This window comes from Oryctolagus cuniculus, chromosome 5, assembly GCF_051225735.1.
Source record: "Oryctolagus cuniculus isolate XC-2025 breed Fujian yellow rabbit chromosome 5, ASM5122573v1, whole genome shotgun sequence".
Classification (NCBI taxonomy): Eukaryota; Metazoa; Chordata; class Mammalia; order Lagomorpha; family Leporidae; genus Oryctolagus; species Oryctolagus cuniculus.
Genome location: NC_142871.1, coordinates 11,032,486 through 11,056,956, shown reverse-complemented (window position 1 = coordinate 11,056,956; position 24,471 = coordinate 11,032,486). Strand labels below are relative to the sequence as shown.

Here is a 24,471-nt window from a genome sequence, read left to right as displayed (position 1 = left end):
GAGTACAAGTTATAGCATTAAATCTCAATGTACAGCACACTAAGGACAAAGATCCTACATGAGGAGTAAGTGCACAGTGACTCCTGTTGTTGACTTAACAAATTGACACTCTTGTTTATGGCATCAGTAATCACCCTAGGCTCTTGTCATGAGCTGCCAAGGCTATGGAAGCCCCCTGAGGTCACCGACTCTGATCATATTTAGACAAGGCCATGGTCAAAGTGGAAGTTCTCTCCTCCCTTCAGAGAAAGGTACCTCCTTCTTTGATGGCCCGTTCTTTCCACTGGGATCTCACTCGCAGATATCTTTCATTTAGGTGTTTTGTGGTTTTGTTTTGTTTTTTTTTTTTTCCCAGAGTGTCTTGGCTTTCCACGCCTGAAATACTCTCATGGGCTTTTCAGCCAGATCCACATGCCTTAAGGGCTGATTCTGAGGCCAGAGTGCTGTTTAGGACATCTGCCATTCTATGGGTCTGCTGTGTATCTCACTTCCCATGTTGGATCATTCTCTCCCTTTTTTATTCTATCAGCTAGTATTTGCAGACATTAGTCTTGTTTATGTGATCCCTTTGGTTCTTAGTGCTATCATTATGATCAATTGTGAACAGAAATTGATCACTGGGACTAGTGAGATGGCATTGGTACATGCCACCTTGATGGGATGGAATTGGAATCCCCTGGTATGTTTCGAACTCTACCGTTTGAGGTAAGTCAGCTTGAGCATGTCCCGAATTGCACATCTCTTCCCTCTCTTATTCCCACTCTTATATTTAACAGTGATCACTTTTCAGTTAAGTTTCAGCACTTAAGAATAATTGTGTATTGATTACAGTATTCAACCAAAAGTATTAAGTAGAACAAACAAAAAAAATACTAACAGGGATAACATATTAAGTTGTTCGTCAACAGTCAGGGCGAGGGCTGATCAAGTCACCATTTCTCATAGTGTTCATTTGACTTTAACAGGTTTCCTTTTTGGTGCTCAGTTAGTTGTCACCTATCAGGGAGAACAAGTGGTATTTGTCCCTTTGGGATTGGCTTATTTCACTCAGCATAATGTTTTCCAAATTCCTAACAGGGATCACTTTTCAGTTAAAATTTAAACACCTAAGAATAATTGTGTGTTAATTACAGAGTTCAACCAATGGTACTAGAACAAAAAAAAAATACTAAAATGGATAAAGCATTACATTGTACATCAACCGTCAGGACAAGAGCTGTTTTCATTCACTCAACAAGTGTTTATCTGTCCGCCATCTTCTGCAAGGTCTACACTTGGCCCACAAGGAATGCTCTCACCTGCCCTGAGAGGTGCTGGACATGCTGGCTGTCCCAAGCAGCCCCATCATGGTGTCAGCCCATCAGGAAGAGTCAGTACATCTCACACCCCAGCTTTCTTGTGGGGTCCCCCTGTCAAGCCCTCTCAGTGGTTTTCCACAAGCAGCCCTGTCACTCCCCCTCTTCGTGGAGGAACAACACAGGACCCTGCGCTGTTCTTTTGTCTGCTCGGCCCTTCCCGGGTTTGCTGCTGGTTCTTCCCGGGTTGGCTACTGTCCCTTCCACCTCCGTGGAAGGGCGGTTCCCCCTGCCACTTTCCCCACTTCCGCGGGGAAGCGGCACACCGCCGGCCGGCTCTCTCGGGGGCTGCTCAGATGTTCCTTCAGATAGATGTTCCTGGTGCATGTTGTCTCTCTCCTCCTTTATAGTCCTCTTCCACCAATCCCAACTCTGCTACCCACACGCCGAGTACGCTGCTCTCCTCCAATCAGGAGCAGGATCAGCTCCTGCAGGTCATCACTCAAGTTGGTGAGAGACAGCTGCGTAGAAGCTGTTTACTCCTCTGCCAGCGCCATATTGTGGGAGAGCAGATGCATAGAATAAGACTTAATTCCAGTAACTTAGTCTAGTCCGAGTTGCTCCCCACACAGCCCCTCAACATAACCAAAGGAGTCCCCCATGAAGGTAGAAGAGGCGGGAGAGGATCCGCACACTGGCAGTCTCTCCAGACACCCTCACCATCAGCTTTTGGCCTCCATCATGCATTTTCAGAAATCCCATCCTCCAGGTGCTGGGCTAGGGTGGCTGCAGGGGTACTGCACAAGACACAGAAGGGGGAAGCGAAGGCCTGCTGCCTGCTGTCAGTGCCATGGAAACACCCACGCTCCAGCCTCGCCAGCTCCAGTCAGGCTCCAGACCCCCTCCAGGTCCTGCCTGAGGAGAGGGGGCAGCTCCAAGGTAGGGGATCCAAAGTTTTCTGCAGATCACCCACAGTATCAAGTAGAACAACTCACATCGGTTCTACATTCCTTGTGAAAACTAATGTCTGTTCTCAGACTGGAAGAACTGTGTTTAGCATGCTGTCATTTGTGATGTTAGAGATGTGAAAGACCAGATAAGAGAGAGAAAGAGAGGAGAGAAATTTTTAAAACAAGCACACTAGGGGACATGCATTTGGCCAAGCAGTAAAGATACTTCTTGGAACATTCGCAATCCATACCACAGTGGCTGGGTTCAAGTCCTAGCTCCACTTCCCAACCTGCTTCCTGCTAATGCACACCCTCAAAGGCAGCGGGTAATGGCTTCAGTGCTTGGGTCTCTGCCACCCATGTGGGAGACCCAGATTCATTTCCAGGCTCCTAGTTTCAGCCTGGCCCAGCCTTAACTTTGGTGGACATTTGGGGAGTGAAGATTCTCTTTCTGCCTTTCAAATAAAATGAAAATTAATAAACATTTTTAAATGGATGAACAAACATGCTGGAGCTTCTCCATCTTACTATCCTGAGCGCTCAGGCCATGAACTACCTAAAATGTCAAAGACAGGGCAGACATCTGGCCTCGGAGTTAAGACACCTGTGTCCCATTATCAGAGTGCCCAGTTTTGGTTCCTGGATCCAGTTCCTGACTCCAGCTTCCTGAAAATGCAACTCCTGGGAAGCAGCAAGGAGCTGGGGCCCTGCCACCCCCATGGCAGTTCCCAGCCATTGCAGGCATCTGGGGAGTGAACCAGCAGATCGTGCTCCCTCCCTCCTCTCTGCTTCTCAAATAAATATCCAAATAAAAAAAAAAGTCAGCACCTATGGTAATAAAGTCCTTGCCATTACAAACTCCTGTGGTTCAGTTTCATATTAATAGAAATATGAGACAAACTCACTTTCTGCGAATCTTTCCATGACCTTCAGTATAAAAATGTCACAAATGTCATCCCACTAAGCTTTAAATATTATGTTTAATTAAAAAATACTTGGAACGTTTTCTTACCATTAGGTTAGCTTTTCTAGATATTTGCCTTACATTTAAAAATCATGTTTAATACACTTAAATCTTTTATAGATAACAAAATGATTGTATTTTCTTAGGGGAAGATTTGATGGTTAATTTAATTATCAATCTAAAATTTGTATTTGTTAGTTATTTATTGATTTATTAGTAATATAGAGAGAACAGATTTCATGTAGCTTATAAATACAATTTTTTTTTGACAGGCAGAGTGGACAGTGTGAGAGACAGAGAGAAAGGTCTTCCTTTTTTCCATTGGTTCACCCCTCAATGGCCCCTGCAGTTGGCACGCTGCAGCCAACGCACTGCACTGATCCAAAGCCAGGAGCCAGGTACTTCTCCTGGTCTCCCATGGGGTGCAGGGCCCAAGCACATGGGCCATCCTCCACTGTACTCCCAGGCCAGCAGAGAGATGGCCTGGAAGAGGGGCAACCAGGACAGAATCCAGCGCTCCGACAGGGACTAGAACCTGGGGTGCCGGCGCTGCAAGGCAGAGGATTAGCCTAGTGAGCCGCGGTGCCGGCCTATAAATACAATTTTAAGAATATAATGATATTTGCTTCCCTCACTCCTTGTTTCCTTTCCATTCTTTTTTAATTTTGGCAATAATTTTTTAATTTACTTTATAACCACAAGCTTAATGCTCAAATAAAGAGGCAACATAAACATGACAATAGGTCTGATCTGATTTCATCATCATTTAAAAAATCATCTATTATTTTTCACTTTATGTTTCTGTGTGGGAGCAAACTGTTGAAATCTTTACTTAATGTATGCTAAACTGATCTTCTGTATATAAAGAGAATCAAAAATGAATCTAGATGTGAATGGAAGGGGAGAGGGAGTGGGAAAGGGGAGGGTTGCGAGTGGGAGGGACGTTATGGGGGGGAAGCCATTGTAATTCATAAGCCGTACTTTGGAAATTTATATTCATTAAATAAAAGTTAAAAAAAATTAGAAAGACCACTGTTAATTTATTTTAAATAAATAGGACCCTTATGGTAGAAGAGAAAAGGACACTTCTTTCTTTGAAATTAAAAAAAAAAGAATTTAAAGATCATCTTGACAAACATATGAAGCCCAGTAGCATAACATGTCTCAAGTTGTGTTCTATAGAACACAATACTCATAAATGTTACTTGAAACAATAAAAACATCCTTTTGGTCAAATAGGTTTGGGACGCTGGGTTAAGAGAAAGAATCCTCAGTGGGTGTTTGTCATGTTCATAACTCAAAAAGAAGAAGAAGAAAAGGAGACCTGCAAAGTTTATTTGCCAACGCAACTCTACATATAAAATATTTAGAGGATATGAAGTGTACTAGGAAGCTCACTTGGAGAAGGTATCCCAGAAAGTTATGCATGTCAATCATGGAGAACTTGTAAACATAAACAATGAGTGTATCCATATAAATATATGCATATTAAATATATATTATGTGGTATATGTTTTATAGAGAATATAAATATTTTAACTCTTATTTAATAAATATAAATTTCTATAGTACAGCTTTTGGATTACAGTGGCTTTCCTCCCCCCATAACTTCCCTCCTACCCACAACCCTCACATCTCCCACTCCCCCTCCCATTCCATTCACATCAAGATTCATTTTCTTTTTTTTTTTTTTTTTTTTTTGACAGGCAGAGTGGACAGTGAGAGAGACAGACAAAGAGAAAGGTCTTCCTTTGCCGTTGGTTCACCCTCCAATGGCCGCCGCGGCTGGCGCACTGCGGCCAGCGCACCGCGCTGATCCGATGGCAGGAGCCAGGAGCCAGGTGCTTTTCCTGGTCTCCCATGGGGTGCAGGGCCCAAGCACTTGGGCCATCCTCCACTGCACTCCCTGGCCACAGCAGAGGGCTGGCCTGGAAGAGGGGCAACTGGGACAGAATCCAGCGCCCCGACCGGGACTAGAACCCGGTGTGCCGGCGCCGCTAGGCGGAGGATTAGCCTAGTGAGCCACGGCCCCGGCAAGATTCATTTTCAATTATCTTTATATACAGAAGATCAATTTAGTATACATTAAGTAAAAGATTTCAACAGTTTGCATCCACACAGAAACACAAAGTGTAAAGTACTGTTTGAGTACTAGTTATAGCATTAATTTACACTGTACAACACATTAAGGACAGAGATCCTACATGGGGAATAAGTGCACAGTGACTCCTGTTGTTGACTTAACAATGTGACGCTCTTGTTTATGGCGTCAGTAATCACCCTAGGCTCTTGTCATGAGTTGCCAAGGCTATGGAAGCCTTTTGAGTTCGCTGACTCCAATCTTATTTAGACAAGGCCATGGTCAAAGTGGAAGTTCTCTTCTCCCTTCAGATAAAGGTATCTCCCTTCTTTGATGGCCCGTTCTTTCCACTGGGATCTCTCTCGCAAAGATCTTTCATTTAGGTCTTTTTTTTTTGCCAGTGTCTCGGCTTTCCAGGCCTAAAATACTCTCATGGGCTCTTCAGCCAGATCCGAATGCCTTAAGGGCTGATTCTGAGGCCAGAGTGCTGTTTAGGACATCTGCCATTCTATGAGTCTGCTGCGTACCCCGCTTCCCACGTTGGATTGTTCTCTCCTTTTTAATTCTTTCAGTTAGTATTAGCAGACATTAGTCTTGTTTATGTGATCCCTTTGACTCTTAAACCTATCAGTATGATCAATTGTGAACTGAAATTGATTACTTTGACTAGTGAAATGGCATCGATACATGCCACCTTGATGGGATTGAATTGGAAAAATCCCCTGGCACGTTTCTAACAACACCATTTGGGGCAAGTCCGATTGAGCATGCCCCAAACTGTACATCTCCTCCCTCTCTTATTCTCACTCTTATATTTAACAGGGATCACTTTTCAGTTAAATTTAAACACCTAAGAATAATTGTGTGTTAATTACAGAGTTCAACCAATAGTATTAAGTAGAACAAAAAAAAATACTAAAAGAGATAAAATATTAAGTTGTTCATAGACAGTCAGGACAAGGGGTAATCAAGTCACTGTTTCTCATAGTGTCCATTTCACTTCAACAGGTTTCCTTTTTGGTGCTCGGTCAGTTGTCACTGATCAGGGAGAACATATGATATTTGTCCTTTTGGGACTGGTTTATTTCACTCAGCATGATGTATTCCAGATTCCTCCATTTTGTTGTAAATGACCAGATTTCATTGTTTTTTTTACTGCTGTATGGTATTCTATAGAATACATATCCCATAATTTCTTTATCCAGTCTACTGTTGATGGGCATTTAGGTTGATTCCAGGTCTTAGCTATTGTGAATTGAGCTGCAATAAACATTAAGGTGCAAACAGCTTTTTTATTTGCCAATTTAATTTCCTTTGGGTAAATTCCAAGGAGTGAGAGATTATAAATATTTTTATAATATATATACAAGTTTCTAGTTACATACTTGAAATTTATGTTATATCTTATATGTTATTTTTTAAGGAACACCTTTTGGGAAAATATCAGAGGAAAGTTATACCAAAGAAAGATATACAACATCTCAAGACAGCTTTTAAATCAATATTGGACAACTTTAAAATATAGATAATGAAAGTATCTATATAAATATATTATATGCATATTTAATATGTAATATGGTATATGTTTAAAAATATATAAATATTTTTATAAAATATATACAAGTTTAAAATTATATACTTGAATTTATGTTAAATAAGTTATGTTCATGTATAATAACTTCCTATATTTTAAAATGTCTACTAAGTTATATATTAAATTTATATAAATGTATATAATATATCTTAAATATGCTAGAAGCAGCAAATAATATACACTAAATATTAAAAATTATATGTACAAATGTCAGCTTATATACTGGCTACATGTCTTGCCTATGTTTTACTGAAATCATTATTTTACCATGATATCTCCTTATTATTTCAACAACATACATAACACCAGAGGTCCTACAGCACATTCTAAAGTCAAACATAACTAACTGAGGAGATTTCACCCTAATAACACAATAATTTGTACAAAGTTACCTGCCAATTAATGTGGCTCCGTACTTCCTACTTCTCTTCCGCCTACCTGACACATAAGGCAGGAGTGCAGGCTGACACGGAAGAAGCAATCATGATGAAGCTCTTTCTACAGATTAAATGGAATAAACAACGTGAAAACCTGCCCACTAAAAATACACCTTAAGATGTAGACAGTGCCAGCATTCTGCTGTGGCCCGGGAGGGCAGTGGAGGATGGCCCAGGTGCTTGGGTTCTCGCACCCACATGGGAGACCGGGAAGAAACACCCAGCTCCTGGCTTCGGATAGGCGCAGCGCCAGCCGTAGAGGCCATTAGAGGAGTGAACCAATGGAAGGAAGACCTTTCTCTCTGTCTCTCTCTCACTGTCTGTAACTCTACCTGTCAAATAAAAAAATTAAATAAAATAAATAAAATAAAAAAGATGCAGACAGTGTATAGCAAATATCCTGTAAAATACATAGCTGAACTTACAATAAGGAAAAGGAATTCAACAAGGGCTAAAACTGAACTGGGAATTAGAAACCTGAAAGGTATTGGAGCAGGAGTCACTCTGACCAAACCAGGATACTTGGATTTTAATGTCTCACAGGTATAGACAATGAGATCTTAACCCCCAATAAGACTTAGCATTACAACTGACACCCTTGATGAAGACAGGAACCTCAAATATTCTCAATGAAATGTCAAGTTCATTAAAAAAAAAAAAAAAAAAAAAAAACTCACTGACCCAGAGAAACATAAGGAAGCATTTTAATTTTTGGCTGTGCTTTGGCAAGAAATGGATTTCCCTTAGAATTTGTAATACTAGAACTGCCCTCACTTACATTTTTGGCTGAAATTTAAAGGCTCACATAGTCCAAAAAATTTTCAATGCCAAAAAATTAGGATAAAAATGTTCCCAAAATGCTAATATTCATATTTGTTGCAGAAGTAAACTCACAACCACTCTGGGAGGAAGATTGCAACACAAATGCATTCCATAGAGAAATTCACAAAGATAAATGACCCACTAAAGACATGCTCCTAACCCAGAATTTAAAGACACATCCCAGCACAGAGAGAAAGAACCAGCCAACACCAAAAATAGCATAATGATATTCCTAAGAACCTCAAATGAAAGAACACTTAAATAATCTATTAATTTACTTATTTAAAATCATTAGTCATAAAAGGGGGAGCAAAGACATGAGAAGAAGAAACTATAAAAAATAACAAACATCTGAAAAACTATCCAAAGTTCCTACAAATGAAAAATACAATAATTTTGATTTCAAGCTCAGCGGATAGAATGATTCAATAGCAAATTAGACATAGCTGAAGAAGTGAATTGGTGAATTATAAGGTACTTCTGGGAAAATTACTCAGAATGAATAAAAAAAAATCAACAAATGAAAAATGTTTTAATCTGAGAAATAATGGGGATAAAATAAAAAGACCCAACACGGTTTTCAAAGAAGATACACAGAGAGAAAACAGAAAGGGGAAGAGGCTATCCTGCCAAAATTGACCGAAATCACATAAAATATCAAACCTGGTAAGTAGAAATCAATGCACATTCAATATATTATAAGAGAAACTGCAAAATATTAAAAATAAATAGAAAAATTTATCTGAGCCATAGAGAATACAGAGGACGCACCGAAAAACAATGTGATTGACAACAGAGTTTTCAACTACAATACAATCCACAAAATAATAACAAATGCATTCAAAATGTTAAGAAGATTAAGTCATCTTAGAATTCTAACCCAAGGTGGCAGGCACTGCCATGTAGTAGGTTAATCACCTGCCAGAGGTGCCAGTATCCTATATGGGCACCAGTTTGAGTCCCAGCTGCTCCATTTCTGATCCAGCTCCCTGCTAATGGCCTGGGAAAGCAGTGGAGGATGGCCCAATTTCTTGAGCCTCTGAACCCATGTAGGAGACTAGGAAGAAGCTCCTGGATCATAGCTTCAGATCAGCCCAGTTCCAGCTGTGGCAGCCATCTGGGGAGTGAACCAGCAAATGGAAGACCTCCGTCTCTGTCTATCCCTCTCGCCATCTATAACTGCCTCTCAAATAAATAAATAAATCTTTTTTAAAAATTCGAAACCCAAATAAAGTCTCTGAAGAATAAGAAAAATAGATATTTTCAGACAAACTAAGATGGTCTTTTACTAATAAATTTACACATGAAAAAAAACAACTAAAATATTATTTCAACAAGAAAAAATTGGAATATAGAAGAAAAACTTGAAATGCCAGTTGAGTAAAGAAATTTGTAAATATGTGAGTATTTATAAAGAATATGTGACTGGTATAAAGTACAATGACATACACAGTGAAAGTAAGTGAGACTAAAATATTAGACATAAACATAAAAAATAAGACAAGTTGTTGGGGGCCGGCACTGTGACACAGTGGGTGAAGTTGCTGGCATTCCGTATGAACACCAATAGTCTCAGCTGCTCCACTATCAACCCAGCTCCCTGCTAATGTGCCTGAGAAAGCAGCAGAAGACGGCCCAAGCACTTGGGGCCCTGTCACCCACATGGGAACTCAGATGGAGTTCTAGGTTCCTGGCTTTGGCCTGGCCTAGCACCATCCATTGTGGCCATTTGGGGAGTGAAGCAGCACATGGAAGATGTCTCTCTATCTATCTCTCCTCTCTTTCAAATACATAAATAAATACTTTTAAACTTTCTAAAAACAAAGAGTAAGCTGAAATTAAAACAGTCTATGGTATTAGTAGAGTTTTAAATTATTAGTCAGGAAGGAGGTAAATAATGCTTAACAATAACATGAAATGTTACCTTTTGATAATAACAAGCAAAACAACAGGAACGTGCATAGCTTCCAATCAAACTGAGGCATAGAGAGGGGGAAAAATAATGGAAGCTAAATTAACCAATAAAAATAGGAGATAGGAAAGTTAAAGAATAGGCAGGGTAAACAAAAGTGAAAATTTGATCTGTGATCATAACAGATGTTTAACTACCAGGTAAAAGAAAGATTCTGGGATTACTTTTTAAAAATCAAAATTTGTCTATGTGCTTTTATTAAAGAGATATGCTTAAAATATGATATCACAGAAACATTATACATAAAGGAACAGAGAAAAGACATTCCCAGAAGAATGCAAACCAAAATAAGTACAATTGCTAGAATTTTAAGGACAAATAGACTAATTCAAGATCATTGCAGTTTACTTCAGCATACACCCATGAGTGCTTGGTAGACTGAGCAGAAAAAGTAGCAGAAAGGAGGTAGAAAATCCACAGCGGAGGATGCCAAGGGGGAACGTGTGGGGATGCTTCCTAGAGTTCATAGAAAAGATGAGCTAATAGGTAAGTCCATCTTGATGCAAAAACAAATCCTGAATTCTCAAATGAGGAAATATACATGACTTTCCATTACATGGGAACCATTCTTTATCCGTGGCAGTGAAGGATACAATCAAGACCTAAATGCTCTTGGGATTTTGAGGGGCTTGTCCCACGCCACGCAGCACTGTCAGGCTTTCCTTAGAAGCATTATATTATGTCAGGATCCCCAGTCAGACACAGAGAATGAGGACGCTGCAGAGGCCACAACAGGACAAGGGTTACTTAAAGTTTTAGAACGGATTCCTTCCATTCAAACCAATGGCCATGAGCACATATGGGTTTTTTTTTTTTTTAAGGGACTCAGATGAGAATTTATTTATACTTCAGAATAATACAATATAAGGTATTTTCTCAAGAGCACTCCTTACCAAAGTAAGCACAAGTCAAACTGAGAGAAATTTAAAATAAGGAGACAGAAACATCTCTCAGAATTTAACAAACCACATAGTCAGGATCTGTGGTGCCCTTGGAACCCAGCCACTCTCTCCAGCTCTCAGAAGTCACTCAGTATTTCACTCATTTTCATCTGAGCAGCCGCTCCATCCTCCTGTCTGCAGAAAGCCTCCTGTGTGCACCCAGCAGCCCACTGCGGCCCCAAGGCAGCTCCTCCAGACTCTGAGTCTGTGTGGCTGGCATGCTGGCAGCACTCTCATTTTCATAATTTCAAATTCCTGGAAAAGTGTCAAGCCATGCAAGACCTAAGTCCCTAGACAGCATGGAGCCAAGAGTCCACCCCTGCCCACTCATCCAAGGCCAGGAGAAGTGGCAGATTCTAATGGTGCATGACCACTTAGCACAGGCGAAGCTGTGGGCAGAGAAGCCATAATAGACCTGCCCTAAATGTTGAGTAATGCAAATAGTTATACCCAATTTCCAAGAAGAAAATAAGGACGTAATTTGCAGAAGAGACATTAAGATGGATAAATGAGAAGAACTTACTTAGTGAAGGAATTGTGGTCACTTTGATATTCATTCAATGGGGGTTATAGAATACTTACTCTGTACCAGGAGCTAACCCAGGAAAGAATGACACAAAGATATGAAATTGTGACTGCAAAGAACTCACATGGAATGGAAGATGTTATCTAGAAAAGCCATGCCATTTCCTCCTCTAGAAAATGTGAAGATGGAGCCTTCCAAAGAACTCAGAATACACTAAAGTCCAAGGCACTCAAACTGTCCTTCAGTGTTCTCTTAAAATTCTAGCTGTCCCAAGCTTGCATGACACACTGTGCACTTGCTACCACTGAGAATACCTACTTCATCTCAGGAAACCACTTGTAGTAAAGCAGCTAAAAACCAATCAAGCACCTGTGTGTCATGTTTATTTTCACCAAGTTCACGAACCATCTGGTCAATTTTCTCTTAAAGTGTAGGCAGCTAGGACTTACCAGTATGTATAAGCAAAAGTAGACAGAGTATCTTCAGCATATTACATGTTTTACTGCTCTGGCCATCTGTTCCGCAGACAGGGTGCTGCTGGGCTTATCCAGTAGCCCCTTGCTCTGGGCTGCTCAGAGAATATTGCAAATATATTGGTCCTGATGCACTACTACATTTCTGCAAGGAAATAAAATACTATTTCCTAGTGGGAACGTTAAAACACAGTAAAAACACTTAACTCAGTGTACAGAATTAGTGAGAAGAGAATGCTAAGCTCCCTCATTCTCAACCCCATATGAGAAGCAGAAACCCACAGCCCAACCACTGGACCTCTCCAGGCACAACCTCAGAATCACCCGCTTCCAGTTGGCGCTGTCTGGTTGATGAGCTACTTTTTTTTTTTTTTTTTTTTTTTTGACAGGCAGAGTGGACAGTGAGAGAGAGAGAGACAGAGAAAAAGGTCTTCCTTTTGCCATTGGTTCACCCTCCAATGGCCGCTGCTGCGACCGGCGCACCACGCTGATCCAATGGCAGGAGCCAGGTGCTTCTCCTGGTCTCCCATGGGGTGCAGGGCCCACATTCTTGGGCCATCCTCCACTGCACTCCTGGGCCACAGCAGAGAGCTGGCCTGGAAGAGGGGCAACCGGGACAGAATCCGGCGCCCCGACCGGGACTAGAACCCGGTGTGCCGGCGCCGCAGGGGGAGGATTAGCCTAGTGAGCTGTGGCGCCGGCCGATGAGCTACTTATTGAGGTCAGAGTCAGAAGAACAAAATCAGAGGAAAGTAAAAGTTCAATTTATCTTTCTTGGAAGGCTCTGCAGGGCACACAGGGCCAGTCCTGCAGGGACCCCAGCAACAACAGTCTCAGCTCCTTTCACTCCCTCTCCACCAATAAGTGGTTTTGTAGGTGCCTCTGCACAGCGCTGGTCAGGACCCAGCTCACTTGGGGCTAAGGTGATTGGCCACAGCCTCCCTTCCAAGTGGTTTGTTTACATTCTGCATCTCTTTGATTGGTTTACAGGGGTTAAAGGGACCTCAGTGGGATAATAGAGCTGGAGGCGAAATGCAAACTCATTGGGGCTTTGGGCAGTTGGCCCGCTGTAGAGTGACTGATCTCTTCAAGTCCCTGTTGGAAGACCTCCAGGAAGTTCCCTTACCAAACACAGCAGAAGAGCTGCTTTCTAACAGGTTCCAATGTCAGCCGGCCCTGTCCAGGGACCCAAGGTCAGCGGGGGCTCCTCTGAAGAGAGCGTGAGAAAGAGTTGGCAATTTTGACGATTACTTTGCTTCTACTGTTTTCTTCCTAGAATTTGTCATTGTAAGGTCATTTTCCCAAAATATATGGGATCAGACTTGATGCAACATTATATCAAATGAAATCCAAAGGTATTGGTTTCTAGGAACAGACTGCCCTGGGACTCTCCCACATTTTGGTCCCATCATACACTGGTACTCACTAGCTGTGGGGCCTGGGAAAAATGAATTATTTTATGTAAGCTTGCTTTCCCAAATGTAACATAAGGACGCTCACACTACTCACAATATCTCCTGATTGAGAAGATTAAAGTAAGGGAATGTAACTATTTGGCAGCCACCACAGTACTCACTGCTTCCAGCAAGGGATCATCAATAAATGCTAAAAGTAGTAGAGAAGTGGGGATGAGAAACAGGACGTTTACAAAGTCACAAAGAACTCCCAGACAACTAACAAACAACTCCCAAGCAGCTTTGGGCCTTCACTTTTAATCTGGAGCCGACCAGCTAGGATGACAAGATGGCCAAGCAAACTTTAGTTAACACAGAAGATGGAGAGCAAAATAGGCAAGAGACTTCAGCTTGAAGGAAAAAAATAAAGAGAAGAAACTTAAAAATATGACTACCAGGGGCCAGTGCCGTGGCTCACTTGGTTAATCCTCCACCTCCAGTGCTGGCATCCCTTATGGGCGCCAGGTTCTAGTCCCAGTTGCTCCTCTTCCAGTCCAGCTCTCTGCTGTGGCCTGGGAAGGCAGTGGAGGATGGCCCATGTGTACCCACATGGGAAACCAGGAAGAAGCACCTGGCTCCTGGCTTCGGATAGGCATAGTTCCGGCTGTAGCAGCCATTTGGGGGGGGTGAACCAACAGAAGGAAGACCTTTCTCTCTGTCTTTCTCTCTTTCTCTAACTCTATCTGTCAAATAAAAAATAAAAATAAAAAAAATATGACTACCAGGGCAAGTATTTGCACATCAGTGAAGATACTACTTGGAATGCTCTCACATCATATCAAACTGCCTGGACGCAAGTCCCAGTTCTGCTTTGAATTCCAAATTTTCACTAACGCACACCCTTGGAGGCAGCACGTGAGGAATCAAGTCTTTGGGTTCCAGCCACCCACGTGGGAAATCTGGGTTATATTCCAGGCTTCAGCCTGCCCCACTCTAGCTGTTGTGATACACATACACACACACATACACACATTTATGTATACTATTGTGCATATGCTCAGGGAAGTAAGAAAAGATATTGGACCCAAGGCATAATGATTGGTTTCTCACAGTTTTTTAAAGAGGGGAGAAAATTCAGATAATTTTTAAAATCTCCTAGAGGCTAAAATTTTAACAGCAAATAATAGCTTCAAAAAGAATAAAATATATAGAAATTTTATTTCTCTTATTATGGAACACGTAGGTGGCAATGGACTTGTACACTGAAATCTATAAAACAATACCAGAGAGAATTTTAAAGTACATAAATAAATTGTAAAATAACTTGTGTTCATGGATTAGAAGACCTTAACATTGTTAAGTCTTTTCTACTCAAAGCAGTATACACATTCAATGCAACCTCTATCAAAATCCCAATAGCGATTTTTTTTTTTTTCAGAAATAGAACATTCTATCATAAGATTCACATTGGAGCTAACATTGTGGAGTAGTGGGTAAAGCCACTGCTTGCAACAATGATATTCCATATGGGTGGCAGTTGGTGTCCTGGCTGCTCCAAAATAAGTGGTGGTGATGGCTGTACAACACTGCAGTTGTACTTACGGCCCCTGAATTGTACACTTAGCATGCATTAAAATGATAAACTGTTTTACTTCAATAAAAATTTCTGACACAAGATATGAAAAATTCAGGAGAGGGTTGACAGATAAAATCACAGAAACATTCAAGAAAAGAGAGAAAAAGAACAGAGAGGCAGAAAATAAGCAAGGGAAAAAATAAAAGAACAAGAATCATTACGAAAGGTCAGTATCTGCTTTAGTAAACATTCTCAAGAAAATCAGAACCAACAGAATATACTTATGTACAGATACACAAAAGAAGAAATTCAGTACAGGGGCTGCTCCACTTCTGATCCAGCTCTCTGCTATGGCCTGGGAAAGCAGTAGAAAATGGCCCAAGTGCTTAGGCCCCTGCACCTGCGTGGGAGACCCAGAAGAAGCTCCTGGCTCCTGGCTTCGGATCCGCGCAGCTCCAGCTGTTGCGGTCAACTGGATATTGATCCAGAGGATGGTAGACTGACCTGTCTCTCTCTCTCTCTGTCTCTCTTTAACTCTGCCTTTCAAATAAATAAATCTTTAAAAAAAATTAGGAACTGCAGGAAAAAATATATATAAAAGAAGTAGCGTTGGAATGGATTTTCAGTGAAGCCATTCAAAAAGATGTCCCCAAAATAGAAGGACACGAATTTCTGCATTAAAAGAATCCACCAAAAGCCAGCTCACTGACTATAAACAAACCCACACCAAGGCTTGTCACTGTGAAATTTCAGCTCCCACAGGCAAGGAGATAAAAACTGAGAATCTACATGCTGTCCCCAGGAATGACGACAAGAGCCATGCTGGGAAGAAGGTGGACTGTGGGCTCCGCACTGTTCCAGCTCCTGGGAAGCCCATGGGTGCTCTGTGTTGAGTGCATGAATGAACAAATGGTGATGCAAGCCATGAGCTGCCTCAAAACACACAGGAGTCACAGGAAGGAGGGATCACCAGCCACAGAAGGCTAGGTCATCTCAATATTTCCAATAACCTTTAAAATGAATCTAGTGCAATGGATAGAATTTCAACTAGTACAGGTTAGGGGTAGTGCAAATAGAGACATGGTAGGCAAAAACAGAGGCAAGCTTGTGGCCTCTAATCAGTCCAGAACTGTTGGAACAGAGGGAATAGAACAGTGGGACACAGAGCTAAGCAGGTGGGCAACAAGAGAGTTGGTATACACCTGTGCCCTGGGCTAGTCTCTGCACAGGAGGGCAGAGCATAGTAAAGGAGACAACTCACCCAACTGGCTCAGATTTCAGTATCCTGCCTTTAAATATTATGTGTGTGTATTTGATGACCATGAATTCTGTACAGACTTCTGAATCAAGCACTATGTATGGATACCTGTGAGTAATTTAAGGTCCTTGTCCCAAGACACTCAGATTCTACAAGGGAAGGGAGACATCCTTTTCCACACTTGGAAAGAGTAAACCAGAGCTGGGAGGAGGCTGGAGAGCAGAAACGGAAGTAATCAGTCTCACACGCAGTTGATTAACAGCCCGGCACCTTGGCACAGAACACAGAAGATGTTAAGGACGTGAGGATTCCTAGAAGCAGCAAACAAACTGGCTGCACTGAAGAAAGAGCAGTTCTGAGGCCCTTCCCAGCGTGGGGCTGGGCTGTGTACTATTCCTGCTTTCTGCTTTTGAGGTATTCCACAAACTGAGAAAAAAAAAAGGAGGGATGGCCTCGCCTCACCCTCCAGGCAAGGGACTACACATGTCACCTCCCTTACAATGCTCAGCACACCACAGGTATTCTTTCCATGATAAGCTCTGGGTGTTTCATAAAAAACCTCCATGCGACTCAGGCAGTTGCACTAAAGACACTGCCGCCTCTTTATCCTGCAAGATCAATTACCATCTATTAGCTCAACAATTCTCATCCCATCAGAATGAAAACATAAAAAGATTTTGCATGACTAATGAGCTACTCTGCTCCATTGGGTCATAATCTGCATTTGAAAGTGTCTAAATTCACTAGTGCAGGGTAAACTGAACCTCACCGGTGTGGCTGTTACTGACTTTGTGGTAATTAATGGGAATTTCTCAAATTGTCTGAATCTCTATTTAAATGATTTATATAACGGACCTTCAGAGTTGCTGGTACAATCGATCACATTGTAATGAAGTAACTTAGGTGTGTTTATTACCAATTTATAGAGAATATGGCAGATTGCAGGTGATAAAACTTTCTTCTCCTTTGGTTTCCCTACAGTTCTAACATCCTGTGATTGGAGTAAACAGGACACTTCTTACCACGTGAAGCCTGTGGAGTCCGAAGCCAAGGATGTTTTATTTTGGGTGCTGGCCAGGCCCTCGTGATTTATGACATTATTTCGTTACAAATTGCTGTTAGGACAACCATTGCTCACCCAGGAGGGGCTGTGTGTTTACTCATAAATTTTCAGGAATGAGACAGTGTGTGTGCCAGGAATGCTAGATAACTATTTACTTTCCTTCCTTCTGATTCTCTTAAAACAAAAGGATGTTTTAGCAAATTCGGACTCAGGGGTCAAGCTGGAGAAAAAGGGAGTGATCCAAGCCAGTACATGTGTGTCTGTAGGAACACGCCAGTGCGAAGGCATGGGAAGAGGAGCAATGTCCCATCTCTCTCTCAATACGGCAGGAAAGCTCCTTTAAGAAACCAGAATTCTTGGAGAAACATAAGCCCCTCTAGGGTTAAGATCAAGTCTTAATCAAATTTCTTATGCCCTAGGCCTGTTGAGTGCAGGACCTGGCAAATGACAACTGCTCAATACACACAGAATTTGGATGAATCTACATGGGAGGTGACATTGTTTAGCATAAATTTGAAAAATAAAATCAATGTCCAAAAAGTCTTTAAGGGAATATGTAAATACAAGACACTGGGCATCTGAACTGAGGTTCTGCGCACCATACTATTTTGTGCTTTTGATATTCTAAATATCTTTCACATTTTTAAAATACTTGAAATGATAATTTTTCACCTGACACATCTTGAGGGTATATAAAGGATATAACAAATACAGTTTTTCCTAATTCAAGCAAACTCTAGGTACTCTCCCCCTCTCCTTCACCCTCTTCTCCTCTCCCTCTCCTTCTCTCTCTCCCTGTCTCCCTCCCTCTCCCCCTCTCCTTTCTCCCCCTCTTCCCCCCTCTTCCCCTCTCTTCCCCTCTCCCTCTCTCCCTCTTTCTGCCTTGCCCTTTCTTCCTTCCCTGGGCCTGTGACGCCTTTCACCAGGCCATGATGCAGCAGGAAGGCCTCCAACAGATGCTGGCCCCTTGACCTTGACTTCCCAGTCTCCAGAACTATGGTAAGTTCCTTTTCTGTATAAGATACTCACTTCACTCCGTGGAATTCCATTTTAGCAGCACGAAATAGATGGAGACATCCTCAGAGCACTTTTTTTCATTACATTTTTTACAACATATTCTCCCCTTATACAGTCATTTGTTTTCTTTCCTCCCCATATTCCTCAACTTCTTTTATCGAGGCTTAATCAAATTTAAACTCGCTTTATCTTTGTATGTCTGAACTTGTTCTACATCCACTGATTTTTATATTTATTTAGGATTATTTTGCATAAGTGGCTACTTCAGTAAGTTCATGGAAAATGAAATTAGAAGGTAAGTTTGGGGTAGTGATTAAGATGCTCCCTGGGATACTTGTGTCCCGTGTCCCGAGTCCCAGTCCCAGCTCTGCTCCTTTCTGCTAATGCACACTCTGGGAGGTAGGTAGCAGATGACGGCTTAAGTAATTGGGTCCCTGCCACTCACAAGGGAGAGCCAGATGGAGTTCCTGGCTCCTGCCTTCAGGCTGACCCTGTGCTAGCTGTGGTAGCTATTTAGGGAGTGAACTAGCAGATTGGAGAGCTCTCTGCTTCTCCATGTGTGAGTCTCTTCATCTTTCAAAATAAATAGTGTTTAATTTTTAAAAGATAATTTTCATGCAAAAATTTTTTGGAATCTATGCATTTTTAATAATACACATTTCCATGAACTTTTTGAAGATCCTTCATACAACAAACTGCATCATTTTTAAAGAGTTTTGTTGGCTATAAATATACATAAAAGTCTAACATATTTCATCATCCCCAAGAGATTCTCTACTTGCAGCCCAACCTTCCCTCTACAGCCCTAGGCAACCACAGATAAGCTTTATGTTACTATAGATTATTTCATAATTTATAGAAAAGAAATGTTACACTCATATCTGGCTTCAGGACAATTTTAAATTTTAGCTATGCTACTATGCTTCTTAGTTTGTTTCCTTTTGATTGCTGGGTAATAGTCAATATATTGGATATACCTTATTTATTGATTTACCAGTTGATGGATACTAAGGTTATCTCCAGGTGTGGCTATTGTGATTAAAGCTACTGTGAACATAGTAGTATGGACACATATCTTCATTCCTTTCAGGTAAATACCTAAGAGTGGAACACTTGGATGCTGTGGTAGGCGTATTTTAAACTGTGAAAGACACTATTAAACAGATTTCCAAAGTGGTTGGAACCATTTGCTATCTCCAAAAGCAGTCTATGAGACATTCACTTGTCCTATACACCTTGTCAGCACTGGACAATGAAAGCCTTTTCTTTAATTTTTTTTAAAGATTTATTTTATTTATTTGAAAGACAGTTACAGAGAGAGGTAGAGACAGAGAGAGAGGTCTTCCATCTGCTGGTTCACTCCCCAAATGGCTGCAATGGCCGGAGCTGCGCCGACACAAGCCAGGAGCCAGGAGCTTCTTCCAGGTCTCCCACATGGGTGCAGGGGCCCAAGGACTTGGGTCATCTTCTACTGCTTTCCCAGGCCATAGCAGAGAACTGGGTCAGAAGAGGAGCTGCCAGGACTAGAACTGACGCCTATATAGGATGCCGGCGGTTCAGGCCAGGGCTTTAACCCACTGCACCATAGCGCCGGCCCCTTTTCCATTAATTTTACAATTCCAGTGGATACATAGTGATGGTTAATCACATTAATAACCTTTTCATTACCTCTATTTGTTGACAGCTTCATTTATCTTCTTTTGAAAGGGCTCAAATATTTTGTTTTGAGTTGTTCATCTTTTGTTTTTCAATTCTAAGAGATTTCTATATTCTGAATGCAAACATTTTGTCAGATACACATATAGCAAATATTTTCTTCTTTGTTATCTTCATAGTAAGTTTGGTGAAGTGAAAGTTTTTAATTTTGATGCTGAATTTATCAATTGTTTTTCTTTTCTTCTTCTGCTCTTCTGTGTCGTATCTGAGATATCTTTGCCTTTCCTAAGATCACAAAGACTTTTCCCATGCTTTATGCTATTTTTGAAATCTTTGCTTGTCTGCTTAGGCCTCTGATCTATATTGGGTGTTTGTTTTATTTGTGTTCTTTTCCTTTCTCATGTTTCATCTGCTCTGAAAGCAAGGACTGAGCCAGGTGTAGAGATCTGGCTTGGAAGTTGTTCTCCCTCTGCGCTTCTAAGACGTTCCACCGCCTTGTGGCATCAGATACTGCCAGTGAAAACGTTGCCATCCCTGTGACTGTGTTTCTGTGTAAGCAATCTGCATTGCTCTCTGTTACCTGTTCATTTCTCTCTATATATTTCTGCCTTCCTGCAGTCTCACTAAGATCTATCTTTGTATGAGGTTTTTGCTCTGATTAGCAAGCAAAATGCCCTTTTCATGTCAGGATTCTTGTCTACTTTTAATTCCAGAAAAGTGAAAAGTTCTGGCCATTATCTCTTGAAACGTTATTCTTTCCTACAGTCTTTTAGAAATATCTATTGCATGAGGTCCTTCAAAAAGTTCCTAAAAAATGGAATTAGAAAGAAATTTATTTTGGTGCCAAATATTTTTGAAATCCATAGTTTTTTCATAAAAGCATTTTCAAGTAACTTTTTGAAGATACTTTATATGCATGGATTTTAAATTTTTGTACTAAAATAAATCCACTTTCTGTGAATTTTTAAGTACCCCATAACAATTTGTAATTTCTCATCTTACCTTCCATGTATCTTACTTTTCCTTTACAATTTCAGATTTTTCTCTCGATATAAAATTCCAGGTGATACGTAAAATCCTGGCTTCCATCTCCATCTCTTCAACTATATTCAGCTAATGATTTCATTCTAAGGGTTGCTTTTTTATTTTGGTAACTATATTTTTCACTTCCAAGATTTCTGATTGGTTGTTACTTATATCCACCTATTCTTGAGATAATTACCTACTAAATTCATGTTTATCATTATTGCTGCTGTATCCTATTGGATATCATAAATGTAATTATTCTAAAGTAATTTTCAGGGGCCGGCACTGTGGTATAGTGGGTAAAGCCACCACCTGCAGTGCTGGCATCCCATATGGACAGCGGTTCAAGTCCTGGCTGTTCCACTTCCAATCCAGCTCTCTGCTGTGGCCTCGGAAAGCAGTGGAAGATGGCCCAAGTCCTTGGGTCCCTGCACCCACCAGGGAAAACTGGAAGAAGCTTCAGATTGGCACAGCTCCAGCCATTGTGGCCAACTGGGGAGTGAACCAGGGGATGGAAGACATCTCTCTCTATCTTTCTCTGCCTCTCCTTCTCTCTGTGGGTAACTCTTTCAAATAAATAAATAAATCCTTAAAATTTTTTTTAAAAAAGTAATTTTCAGATTCCTCCATTATTTATAGTTTCCCAGGTGTGAGTTCTTCCAATTTTATTTCAGAGTTCATATTGCATGGGCATTGCCTACCTAACAGCCAGCCCCCACTTCTTTGTTAATAAATTCCAGTTTTATTATGAGTGGCGAAATGCCAAAACAATAGATGGTGACTGGCCTAACACTGCTGTGACCTTCTGTTACCCTTTGCCAGTCATTCAGTTTCTCGGGCACTTCGGAAGGCACAGGGAACCATGTGACCCAGTAGAATCTCCTTTCTATATTGTTAGATTCAATTTGGTGGGCTTCAGAGAGGGGAGGAGTTGTGATGCCTGGAACTGCAGCTTCCATCTTACAGCCCCTAAGATAACAAACAGCCAGCTCAGCAGAGCAGAGAATGTCAGAGACAGCCCGGATCTCTGATGGCGTTGTTGGGCTGCTAGACCACTGGGACAGTCTGCCTCTAGTGTTTTTTGGGTTTTTTTGTTTGTTTGTTTTGTTTTGTTTTGTTTATTTGTTTGAAAGGCAGAGTTGCAGAGAGGCAGAGAGACAGAAATCTTCCATCCACTAGTTCACTCCCCAAATGGCCACAATGGCCGGTGCTGCGCCAATCCAAAGTCAGGAGCCAGGAGCTTTTTCCAGGTCTCCCACGTGAGTGCAGGGGCCCAAGGACTTGGGCCATCCTCTGCTGCTTTCCCAGGCCACAGCACAGAGCTGGATCGGAAGTGGAGCAGCCGGGACTCCAACTGGCATCCATATGGGATGCCAGGACTGTAGGTGGCGGCTTTACCCGCTACGCCACAGCACCAGCCCCTCCTCCAGTGCTCTTATATCTCCTTCTCCAGTATCTTAATAACTAATAATAATAAAGGTAATGGTTGGTTTAGGTCACAAGAATTTGCCACCAAAATCATTACCAGAGGCTAGTCTTGTGGCACAGCAGGTTAAGTTGCAACTTGCAATGCTGGCATCCCACATCAGAGTGCCAGTTCAAATCCCAGCAACTCTGCTCCTTATGTGCCTGGGAAGCAGGAGATGGCCCCAGTTCTTGGTCCCTGTCCAAGACCCATCCACGTGGGAGACCGGGATGGAGTTCCTGACTCCTGGCTTCAGGAAATACATTTTTTAAAATCATTCCCTGCCAAGACAGGAGGCTTTTCCCCTCCTCTGCCTGGGATGCACCTGCCAAGCTCTCCAGGGGTCCACAGCTCAGAAAAGCAGCCTCACTCTGCTGGGTCCTCCTTGCTCCTGACTTTATGCTGGGACATGCCTTAGTCTGCCTTCTAGTCACATAGATACTGTTGCATCTGCCCCCTGCCACAGGTGAGCAGCATGTTACCTGCTAAAGATCCAGGTAAGTTAGGCGTTTGCCCAGCTTCCACTCACATACATGGAAGCCCAATGCCTGAGCTGACCAAATTCATGACAGGAGCCTGCCGCAAGATTTACCACTTACCTCCTCTGTTCTGCATCCAAATCGAAGTCCCAGAGCCCAAACTCAGTTCTTTCACCTCCACCTCGCACAGCCCCAAGTCTCAACCAATGTCCACTCCTGTGCAGCTCCGCCCCACTGCGTCTGTGCCTTTCTCTTTCCTCTAGCACACTTAACAATATTCTATGTGGCCCCTGATTCCTGTACGGTGGGACACAAGAGCAATTTCTGCATTCCCACAGTGACATCTTGCCTGAAACACATCCCAGTACATTCTTTAAATATTTATTTTATTTTATAAAAAACAGACAGATAAGACAGAGTTCTTCCATCCACTGGTCACTTACCAATTGCTTGCAACAGCTAGGGCTACACCAGGCCAAAATCAGAAGCTGGTTACTCAAGCTGGGTCTCCCACACAGGTGAGAGGGACCCATCTACTTCAGCCATCACCTGCTGCCTCCCCAAGTGCACATTGGCAGGAAGCTGGAATCAGAAGCAGAGCCGGGATCCAAACCCAGGCACTCCAATAAGGGATGCAGGCATTTCCAGTCGCATTTCAACCTCTGCACCAAACGATTGCTCCCAATGAAGTTTTAAAGTGTTGTATTTAGGCTTCTTACAAATAGAATTATCCAAAAAATTTTGGAAACACAGAAGAATATAAAAATGCAGAAAGTAGGCATGCTAACTGGCATCTTAACCACTAGGCCAGATACCCAGCCTAGTTAGCATCTTGATATATTTCTGTCTAGTCTTTGAATAGCAGAGACAGAGATCTTCCACCCACTGATTCACTCCCCAAATGCCCACAACAGCTTGCACTGGGCCAAGCCAAAACCAGGAGCCCATAACTCAATCCAGGTCTCCCAAGTAACTGGCCGGGACCTAAGCACTTGAACCATTAGGCATTTCAGTAGGAAACGTGAGAGTCCCAAGTTGCATCTCAATGACTATACCAAATGCCCAACCCTTTTCAGGCCTTTTTTTTGTATTTGTATCTATAAGCATACTATTTATTATACTAAAGATATTGTCTTATAGATGTCTCACGTAGAGCCATTATAATTTCCCTACTCTCCTATTATGGATATTTTGTTGTTTTTAATTTACAGCTACTAAACATAATGTTGCTTTATAAATATTTCAATATTTCCCTAGGATAAAGTCCTAGAAGTAGGATTACTGAGACAAAAAGTATAAACATTTTAAATATATATGTATGTGTGTGTATGTATTGCCAAAGCACTCTCCCAACAAATGTTCATCCTCACAAACTCTGAGTATAATAACGTTTTAAATTTGCCAATTTGATAGACAAAAAAGTCTCAGTGTTCTTTTAATTTACATTTCTTTGATACTCATAAGTTTGAACATTTTTCATATG

General features: G+C 41.6%; 1 protein-coding gene across 7 annotated transcripts in view; it reads right to left on the bottom strand.

The window, feature by feature from the left end:
• LOC149126407 (uncharacterized) overlaps nt 1–24,471 on the bottom strand; it is a 342,003-nt gene that overhangs the window by 282,593 nt on the left and 34,939 nt on the right. The window lies entirely within an intron of this gene.